This window comes from Medicago sativa, chromosome 3 (genome assembly GCF_051527215.1).
Source record: "Medicago sativa cultivar Bolivia chromosome 3, Bolivia_mono, whole genome shotgun sequence".
Lineage (NCBI taxonomy): Eukaryota > Viridiplantae > Streptophyta > Magnoliopsida > Fabales > Fabaceae > Medicago > Medicago sativa.
This window is the reverse complement of record NC_140751.1, coordinates 12,572,989-12,582,577: the sequence shown is the minus strand read 5'-3', so window position 1 is coordinate 12,582,577 and position 9,589 is coordinate 12,572,989. Positions and strand designations below refer to the sequence as shown.

The 9,589-nt window shown below is 37.0% G+C and overlaps 1 long non-coding RNA gene across 1 annotated transcript; it reads left to right on the top strand.

Annotated features, from left to right (window-relative positions):
* Positions 1-4,394: 4,394 nt before the first annotated feature.
* LOC146935807 (uncharacterized) lies at positions 4,395-6,800 on the top strand. Its single transcript, XR_015030363.1, has 2 exons — positions 4,395-4,534; positions 6,590-6,800. It is a non-coding gene; the product is annotated as an uncharacterized LOC146935807 (long non-coding RNA).
* The last annotated feature ends 2,789 nt before the right edge of the window (positions 6,801-9,589 follow it).

The following is a 9,589-nucleotide window of genomic DNA, read 5'->3' as shown; positions in this document are numbered from 1 at the left end:
TGATCTTGGATTGCTTATATGTTGTGAATATTGAGGAACTATGTATGAATTGTCATTCTTTATCCTTGATTATATCTTTCATTTTCAAAGTTCTTATTAATCTTATATGGATTATGATGATGTAATGCTAACCCTCAGTGGTTTATCACCTACCTTTCCGTATGGACGGGTAGATGGAGTGCAGGATGCTTAATCTGTTTTGCTTGATGATGCCGAGGAGTGGAGTTCCTCTTTATTTGCAAGTGTCTAGATTAGGGCTCTGATCTAAGGATAGTTCTTGCATGTTACTTTATTGACTATGTATCTTGGAGTTGAGATATTGTTGTATTTGAGATATGGAGGATATATTTTTATTATATTGAGATTGGGAGTTGTTTATGGATTATATGTATATGTTCCGCTGCTATGTGATGTGACATGATCTTTATGCATGTATGTATTGTGGTTTATTCGAAGACGTAGCATCTATTTCTAGAATATGTTTGTATATTCGCGCGTTTTACCGCTTATTAGAAATAGGGTGTTACAAGTTGGTATCAGAGCCGTAGTCGGTCTTGTCCACACCAAAACCCGTTGAATTTCCTGTTTGTATGCGACATGTACGGAAGTACTGTCGGTACTTGTGGTGTTGTTCCGTTCTTTTAGGTGGGTTTGAGCGTAGTGGGGGAGTAGCAGGTTGCTTCTAGTTTGTTGGTCTGGCAAGGGAAGGTATCTTTAGCTACAGAGGCTCAGTTGGTTGTGGTTTGTGTTAAGGTTCGTGTTGACTTTGAGTTGGATCTTGTGTGTCTTCCGTTGAAGCATATGGACGTAATTTTTGGTATGGATTGGATGTTGACTTTTGGTGTTAACATTAATTGTTTAACCAAGAGTATAACATTTTCTAAACCGGTAGCTGAAGAAGGCAGAAGGTTCTTAATCGCGGAGCAAGTGAAGAAGTCCTTGGATGGCGAAGCTTGTGTGTTCATGATGTTTGCCTCCTTGAAGGAGAGTAGTGAGAAAGGAGTTGGTGATTTGCCGGTAGTGCAAGAGTTACCAGAAATTTTTCCGGACGACATTACCGAGTTACCACCGGAGAGAGAGGTTGAGTTTGCAATTGATTTGGTGCCTGGAACGAGTCCTATTTCGATTGCGCCTTATCGGATGTCTGCATCAGAATTGGGTGAGTTGAAGAAACAGTTGGAAGAGTTGCTCGAGAAACAGTTTATCAGGCCGAGTGTTTCTCCGTGGGGTGCTCCTGTGTTGTTGGTAAAGAAGAAAGATGGAAGCATGAGGTTGTGTGTGGATTATCGACAGTTGAACAAGGTGACAATCAAGAATCGGTATCCGCTTCCGAGGATTGATGATTTGATGGATCAGTTGGTTGGTGCGGAAGTGTTTAGCAAGATTGATTTGAGATCAGGATATCATCAGATTAGAGTGAAGGCGGAAGATATATCCAAAACTGCGTTCAGAACGAGGTATGGACACTATGAGTATTCTGTGATGCCATTTGGAGTGTCTAATGCGCCAGGTGTCTTCATGGAATATATGAATAGGATATTTCATCCTTTTCTAGACCGTTTTGTGGTGGTGTTTATAGATGATATTTTGGTGTATTCGAAGTCTGAAGAAGAGCATGCCGAGCATTTGAGGATTGTGTTGGGAGTCTTGAAGGAGAATAAGTTGTTTGCTAAGTTGTCGAAGTGTGAGTTTTGGTTGCGGGAAGTGAGTTTCCTTGGTCATGTGATTTCTAAAGGTGGTATTGCCGTGGATCCGTCGAAGGTTGATGCAGTGTTGCAGTGGGAATCACCTAAGTCTGTTTTTGAGGATAGAAGCTTTCTTGGATTGGCAGGTTATTATCGGAGGTTCATTGAGGGATTCTCTAATTTGGCGTTTCCATTGACGCAGTTGACTCGGAAAGGACAAGCTTATGTTTAGGATGCTAAGTGTGAAGTGAGTTTCCAAGAGTTGAAGAAGAGGTTGACTTCAGCTTCAGTGTTGATTTTGCCGAATCCGAAGGAATCTTTTGTTGTGTATTGTGATGCTTCTAAGATGGGTCTTGGTGGTGTGCTTATGCAGAATCGTCAGGTTGTGGCTTATGCTTCGAGGCAGTTGAAAGTGCATGAGAAGAATTATCCGACTCATGACTTGGAATTAGCGGCTGTTGTGTATGTGTTGAAGAATTGGAGGCATTATCTGTATGGTTCTAAGTTTGAAGTGTTCAGTGACCATAAGAGTTTGAAGTATTTGTTTGACCAGAAAGAGTTGAATATGAGGCAGAGGAGATGGTTGGAGTATCTTAAGGATTTTGACTTCCAGTTGAGCTATCATCCTGGAAAGGCCAATGTTGTTGCTGATGCTTGGAGTAGGAAGTCGTTGCATATGTCTGCTTTGATGGTGAAAGAGTTGGAGTTGATTGAGCAATTTCGAGACATGAGTTTGGTTAGTGAGTTAACGCCGGATGGTGTGAGGTTGGGAATGTTGAAGCTGACAAGTAATATTCTGGAGGAGATCAAGAATGGTCAGAAGGAAGATTTAGAACTTGTAGATCGAGTGGTGTTGGTTAATCAAGGCAAAGGTGGAGACTTTAGATTGGATGAGAACGGTGTTTTGATGTTTCGTGATCGTGTTTGTGTGCCAAGTGTTCTTGAGCTTAAGAGACAGATTTTGGAAGAAGGTCACAGAAATAGTTTGAGTATTCATCCAGGAGCGACTAAGATGTATCAAGATTTGAAGAGGTTGTTTTGGTGGCCTGGAATGAAGAAAGAGATTGCAGAGTTTGTGTATGCTTGTTTGGTTTGTCAAAAGTCTAAGATTGAACATCAGAAACCGTCGGGTTTGATGCAACCGTTGTTTGTGCCAGAGTGGAAGTGGGATAGTATATCAATGGACTTTGTTGGAGCGTTGCCAAAGACTGTTAAGGGTTTTGATTCTATTTGGGTGATTGTTGATCGGTTGACGAAGTCGGCACATTTTGTTCCTATCAAGACCGGTATGTCTGTGGCAAAGTTGGCCGAGGTCTACATTGAGCAGATTGTTAGATTGCATGGTATTCCTTCTAGTATTGTGTCGGATCGGGATCCGAGGTTTACTTCTAAGTTTTGGGAGAGTTTGCAAGTTGTGTTGGGGACTAAGTTGAGGTTGAGTTCTGCTTATCATCCCCAGACTGATGGTCAGACGGAGAGGACTATTCAGAGTTTGGAAGACTTGTTGAGGGCTTGTGTTTTGGAACAAGGTGTCAGTTGGGTCGAATGTTTACCGTTGATTGAGTTTACTTACAACAACAGTTTTCATTCTAGTATTGGAATGGCGCCGTTTGAAGCTTTGTATGGTCGGAGGTGTAGGACGCCGTTGTGTTGGTATGAGTCAGGTGAAGGTGCCTTGTTGGGACCGGAAGTGGTGCAAGAAACTACGAAAAAGGTTAAGATGATTCAAGAGAAGATGAGAGCGTCTCAGAGTAGGCAGAAGAGTTATCATGATAAGAGGAGGAAAGATCTTGAGTTTCAGGTTGGTGATCATGTGTTTTGAGAGTGAATCCTGTAACCGGTGTTGGAAGTGCTTTGAAGTGTCGGAAGTTAACTCCTCGTTTTGTTGGACCGTTTGAGATTGTTGAGAAGGTTGGGGTTGTAGCGTATCGGATTGCGTTACCGCCATCTTTATCGAATCTTCATGATGTGTTTCATGTGTCTCAGTTGCGGAAGTATGTGTATGATGCGTCTCATGTGATTCAAGTGGATGATTTGGAAGTAGGGATAATTTGACTGTTGAGACTTGGCCAGTTAGGATTGAGGATCGTGAAGTGAAGCGTTTGCGTGGCAAGGAGGTCGTTTTGGTTAAAGTGATTTGGGTTGGACCGACGGGTGAGAGTGCCACTTGGGAATCGGAGAGTAGGATGAAGGTTTCGTATCCGGAGTTGTTTCCTTCAGGTAATTTTCGAGGGCAAAAATTCTTTTAAGGGGGGGAGAGTTGTAACAGCCCGATTTTTGCTTGATTTATTTTATTATTTATTTATGTGTGTTCTATGTGCTCTTATGTGATTAATTGCCTCTGTGTGTATTTTGGTTGGGATTCGTAGAATTCGGTGTTAGAAGGGAATTTTAGTCATTTTGGACTTAGGGGTATTTTGGTCATTTTGAGGGCAGGGGTAAATTTGTAATTTTTGCCGAAGGTTATTTTTAGTGCTTAGTGAGGGTTTTATTTTACTAAGTGTTGGAGAGTGGGGTAAATATTTAGTTTACCGTTAAGTGACCGTTAGCGTTATATTTTACCGTTAAGTGAGTAGTAACATTTTGGGTTAGAATAGAAATGGGTTAGGCCCATTAAAACATTGTGAGTTGAGCCCAATTGAGTAGAGATTATATAAACACTAGTTGGTAGTGAAATTGGGGTCTTACAAACAATTCATTTCATTTCACAATTAGAGAGAGTTAGAGAGAAAAGCTCAAGAGGAGAAAAGGGGTTTTGAAGAGAAGGAACTAGAGAGAGCTAGGAGAGGCTAGAGAATCAAGGGTTGGAGCTAAAGTGAGGCACTAGCTAGTGATTGTGGAGAATTAAGGTAAGAGGGTTAGGCTTCACTCATAATTTCATAACTTTTCTCTTTTACCCATTTTCATGAAATTGATGAATTGGTTTTAATTGATGTAAATTCGTGCATAATTGTTGTTGTTATGTTTGAGAACATGATTAGTATGATAATTGTGTTGTTGTTGTTGAATTTGTATGTCAAAATGAGTAGAAATGAGCATAATATGTTTTTGGATGAAATTGATGAATTGTGAAGTTGTGGTTGATGAATTATGAATGGATTCATGTTCAATTGTTGTTGTTGATGATTTGAATCATGTTGTTGTTGATTTGATACATTGGGTATCATTAATTGTGAATTGGTGATGAGAATTGTTATGTTGTTGTTGAGAATGGTTGTTGTGAAAATTGGTTTGATTAGAGAAGAAAACTTGTTGTTTAGAGAAAATGAATTTTCAAAGGTTTGTATAACTTATTCAAATGCTACGAAACGTGTGAGTTTGATGTGTTGGAGCCTCGGGTTATGCCTCGGATCACTTTTGACATTGAAGGGTTTTAAACATCCGATTTTGGGGCGAAAACGGCATAAACCCGCGGCCGAAACGCGCGAAAACGCACGTTGCGGAGCGCTGCGCCTGAGCTAGGACGCTAGGCGCCCACACTCAGAGAGCTAGCGCCCAGCGCTGCACAGGGCAACATACCCGTTGTTCCGTGTTCGGGGGGTCAGGGGCAGTCGTGTAGGGGTCCGTAGCGACCGTTTGAAGGTGTTCTTGTACTGTTTTCACTTACTTTTCAACTGGAACATATTTGACTTTATTGAATGTTCGAATTTTCAAATGGTTTGAAACTTGGATTTGTGACGTTTCGGTTTTTGGAAAAATGTTGAAAAGTGACCTTTTGTGAGCATAAGGGATTGCAAGCTTAGTCTACAAGTCATATAGGCTTAGGCAAGGCTTGTAAAGTCGGTGCTATGTCTTAATCATGTTTAACTTGACTTTTGGGTGGAATTGTGGAATACGTAAACTTGGGATTTTCTCAAACGAACATAGGCTAATTTTTGAACTAAGGCTTGATTGCTTGTAATTGGCCTAGGCTCTTGTTCATATGATTTTTAAAAAGTAGTTGTGATTGGTTCCACCAAGTCTTAACTTGTTTTGCTTGAAAATGAGAGTTTTTGTGAAAAATGATAAAGTGAGACGAACTTTGAGTTTTTATTGAATTTGTCGTATTTGGCCGATTAAATGCTTATGTAATCTCTATTACACACATATGTGACTTGTGAGAATACATGGCATAGGCAATTGAGCTTGTTTACTTGGTTTTGACTCAAATGTTCAATTAACTTAATGTTGTGATTTTAAGAGACGAACTTAACTAGAAATGACTTTTGAGAATTAATTGATGGTGAATCCTTTATGGAGAGTTATTATATGTTATGTGGAGATGATTGGTGGTGTATATTTGTGTGACAACTATATGTTGCTTGTGTTGTGGATGTTGTTGGCAATTGTATATATGTTATGTGGTGGTGAATTGTTGTTAATTGCATATATACAAGTTTTGGTGATGGTGAGGTGATTATTGTTTGTGTGAACATATGCATTTGTAGTTGGGTCATATGTTCATGCATACATGACTGATGGTGGTGGATTTTATATCCAATTGAGGTGATTACGATGTTTTTGTTGCATTGAAGGTGACGACCTTGAGGTGTTTGGTACCACATGCATCTAGATGAGTCTAGAGACATTGCATAAACTGTTGGTGGATTGAATTGCATTAAGATGTGTTTTGATGGTTGATTATTGCTAATTGTACTTGCGGATTGAATTGTTAATTGTTTGTTGACAAGGTGAGGTTGTGATATGTGTATGATACACTTGTGGATATGAACTTGATATAACGATATTGAATGATCTTGGATTGCTTATATGTTGTGAATATTGAGGAACTATGTATGAATTGTCATTCTTTATCCTTGATTATATCTTTCATTTTCAAAGTTCTTATTAATCTTATATGGATTATGATGATGTAATGCTAACCCTCAGTGGTTTACCACCTACCTTTCCGTATGGACGGGTAGATGGAGTGCAGGATGCTTAGTCTGTTTTGCTTGATGATGCCGAGGAGTGGAGTTCCTCTTTATTTGCAAGTGTCTAGATTAGGGCTCTGATCTAGGATAGTTCTTGCATGTTACTTTATTGACTATGTATCTTGGAGTTGAGATATTGTTGTATTTGAGATATGGAGGATATATTTTTATTATATTGAGATTGGGAGTTGTTTATGGATTATATGTATATGTTCAGCTGCTATGTGATGTGACATGATCTTTATGCATGTATGTATTGTGGTTTATTCGAAGACGTAGCATCTATTTCTAGAATATGTTTGTATATTCGCGCGTTTTACCGCTTATTAGAAATAGGGTGTTACAATATCTCACTACAAAACACTTAACATATCTACAGAGTTGCAGGAATTAGGATAAAAGTGAATTACACTAACTTGAATCAAAACAATACAAAAAGTTTCTCAAATCAATGAAACCTTAAGACGAAGAAAAGGTTATATTGCTTGAAACAAATCTGCATTTCTTCTCAACTTGAGATTAGCTTCTTAAACATCAGATAGAAATCACAGATACGCTCAAGCCTCCACTATATCTTTGGAACATCTTAAATGTGTATTTGAAAAGTTTAGATTCATGCGTGTGTGATCAGATTGAACTTAGACAGAGAGATAAAGAGATAGAGAGAGAGGAAATTATGAGATATGATTTTTTTTGTAAAAGATCACGATCACAAAAACAATTGTTTAAACAATTAAAATTATTTACTAATCCTCTTTGGGTTATAAAGGTGGATTGTTTGGTAACTTCAAATCTGAGGAGACTATGCAAAACTTGTATGGACATGAAAACCATAAAAGAAGAGAAAGGTGGAGATTCTAAGAGGGTATCTTAGGAACCAAATTAGGAAATCTCGTAGTCAGTGGGGGCTGGACTAGCCCAGTTGGTTGAACCAAAATAATTGCTTATTGTCATCTTCTCTATCCCTTAACCCCTTTATTTGATAGTTCAAAAGCAAACACAATTAACCAATATCTTCTTGTATCAAATTCACTTTCATACTTCTGATTCTTAAATCTGAACATCTTCTCAAGGTTTGAGAAGCAGCCACAATTTTCAAAGGGTTGCGATTCAAACCCATGTTCCTTACTTCATATATGGATTTTAATCTTTGTAACGAAAAAAATCTATCACAAATTGTGGCGATTATTAAATGTACGTCCACACTGATATTTTGTGAGGCATGATTTTGTTATGAATTTTGGCGTGTCGCTAAGTATATCACTAAAATGGTTTGTGACAGAAATTTCTTAATTTGCTGACAGATTTGCACCCTCTTTAAATTTAATTTTTCTAGTAGTGTCTATATAGTATGGGTTCATTCTAGTAATGCTTTAGTTTTTTTCCTAGCATAAAGAAAATTCTATAACTTGTAGCGTATATACTATAAAAATTAAAAATAAATAATTAAAACTTTACATGTGGAATTTTTCACTTCAATTTTTTTAGAGATTTGTATCACAGTACAAAGAGATGTTTACAAACTTCGTTTCCACTTTGGTTAGGTCTCGATTTTATTTTTCACCGAGAAATGCAAAATCTCAAACTTTTTAATGTATGGATTGAAGACCATGGTGATACCTTCAAATCTATAAGATAATGTGACATTATAAATAAAACTCTTTTATGCGTTATTTCATTTTAGTCCCACCATCTTAGGGTACAAAAACATAACTTGAAGGTACATTAAATTAGGAAAGAAAAAATTATTTAGTGCATGCATAAAAACAAAAGGACAACAAGTCGATCACTCTAGTATAAGGTATATTGTACAATTCTTCTGCAAGTGCAAGAATTCATTCATTTAAGTGGGAATTTTTAGATCCTTATACAATAGCCTGTACGACACTTAACACCAATATTGTGTATTTTCGGACAATTCTTATGTATCATACAAGGTTGTGGCATCAAGGGAAAGGAAGAAGTAGATACTATTATGGAAAGAAATATGGAAATAAATAGACTTAGAACATGAACAAATTTTAAAGTTTCAACCATATCTTTCCATCTTTAATTTTTATATGACAAATAGTATATGATTTGGTATATTTGTAGTTTATAAATTTCATAGTCTCATAAAAATAAATAAATTGTTTAAGGTTTTTTTAATAATCCATCATAAAATAGGAATAATCATCAAGCATCTCTTAGGTATATCAATGTGTTGTTTTTTTTTCCTTTATTGCTCATAGGAAAGAGGCCATAAAATATACTTGATTGTAAGAATTGAATATTATTTAATTAACTTTTCATTACTTTTCCTTAAAAAAATTAAAATTGTTTTTTAACCTTTCATGATAGTAAGAGGAAAATAAATATTGTATTTTACCATGGTAAAATTATTATCAATTATAATACAACATTGAGTGAGAACATATTTTTGCAAAAGTACAACGAATGGTAGGATCAATATAATTTTTTATTGAATCATTTTTTATGATAAACTAAGAGAAATGATAGGCATCAAGGGGATACTCAGAGATCGCAATTAGGTTGGCACCTCAAAAAAAACCCCATCCTAAGGCACCTTACTCATAAATATTATTAAAATAGTGGAAAAATATATACAATAAGGGGACCAAACCAAACCCTCAAAAGGTCAAAGTAAAGGCATAAAAAGCAGACAATATAAGCGAATCGAAAATTTGACAAGTAATCCTCACGAATAACATGTTCCAATGAAAAATATTCATTGGTTAAGTGGGAATGATACAACCTTAGAATGGGTTTTGTATGGTGCTTGATGTAGTTGTTGTTGTTTTAGTTGTTGCGTTATCATAAGTATATTATTCCCTTGCACTGATTTAACTAAGTAACTCCAAGTACTTCTGAAGCATCAGACAATAATGTCATGCAGTAACAATTGTTGTCTCTATATCCAACTGTGTCTCTAGCACCCTTTCCGCATGAAGTGTTGTCGAACTAAGTACCTAATCGCCGTGGGATGAATCT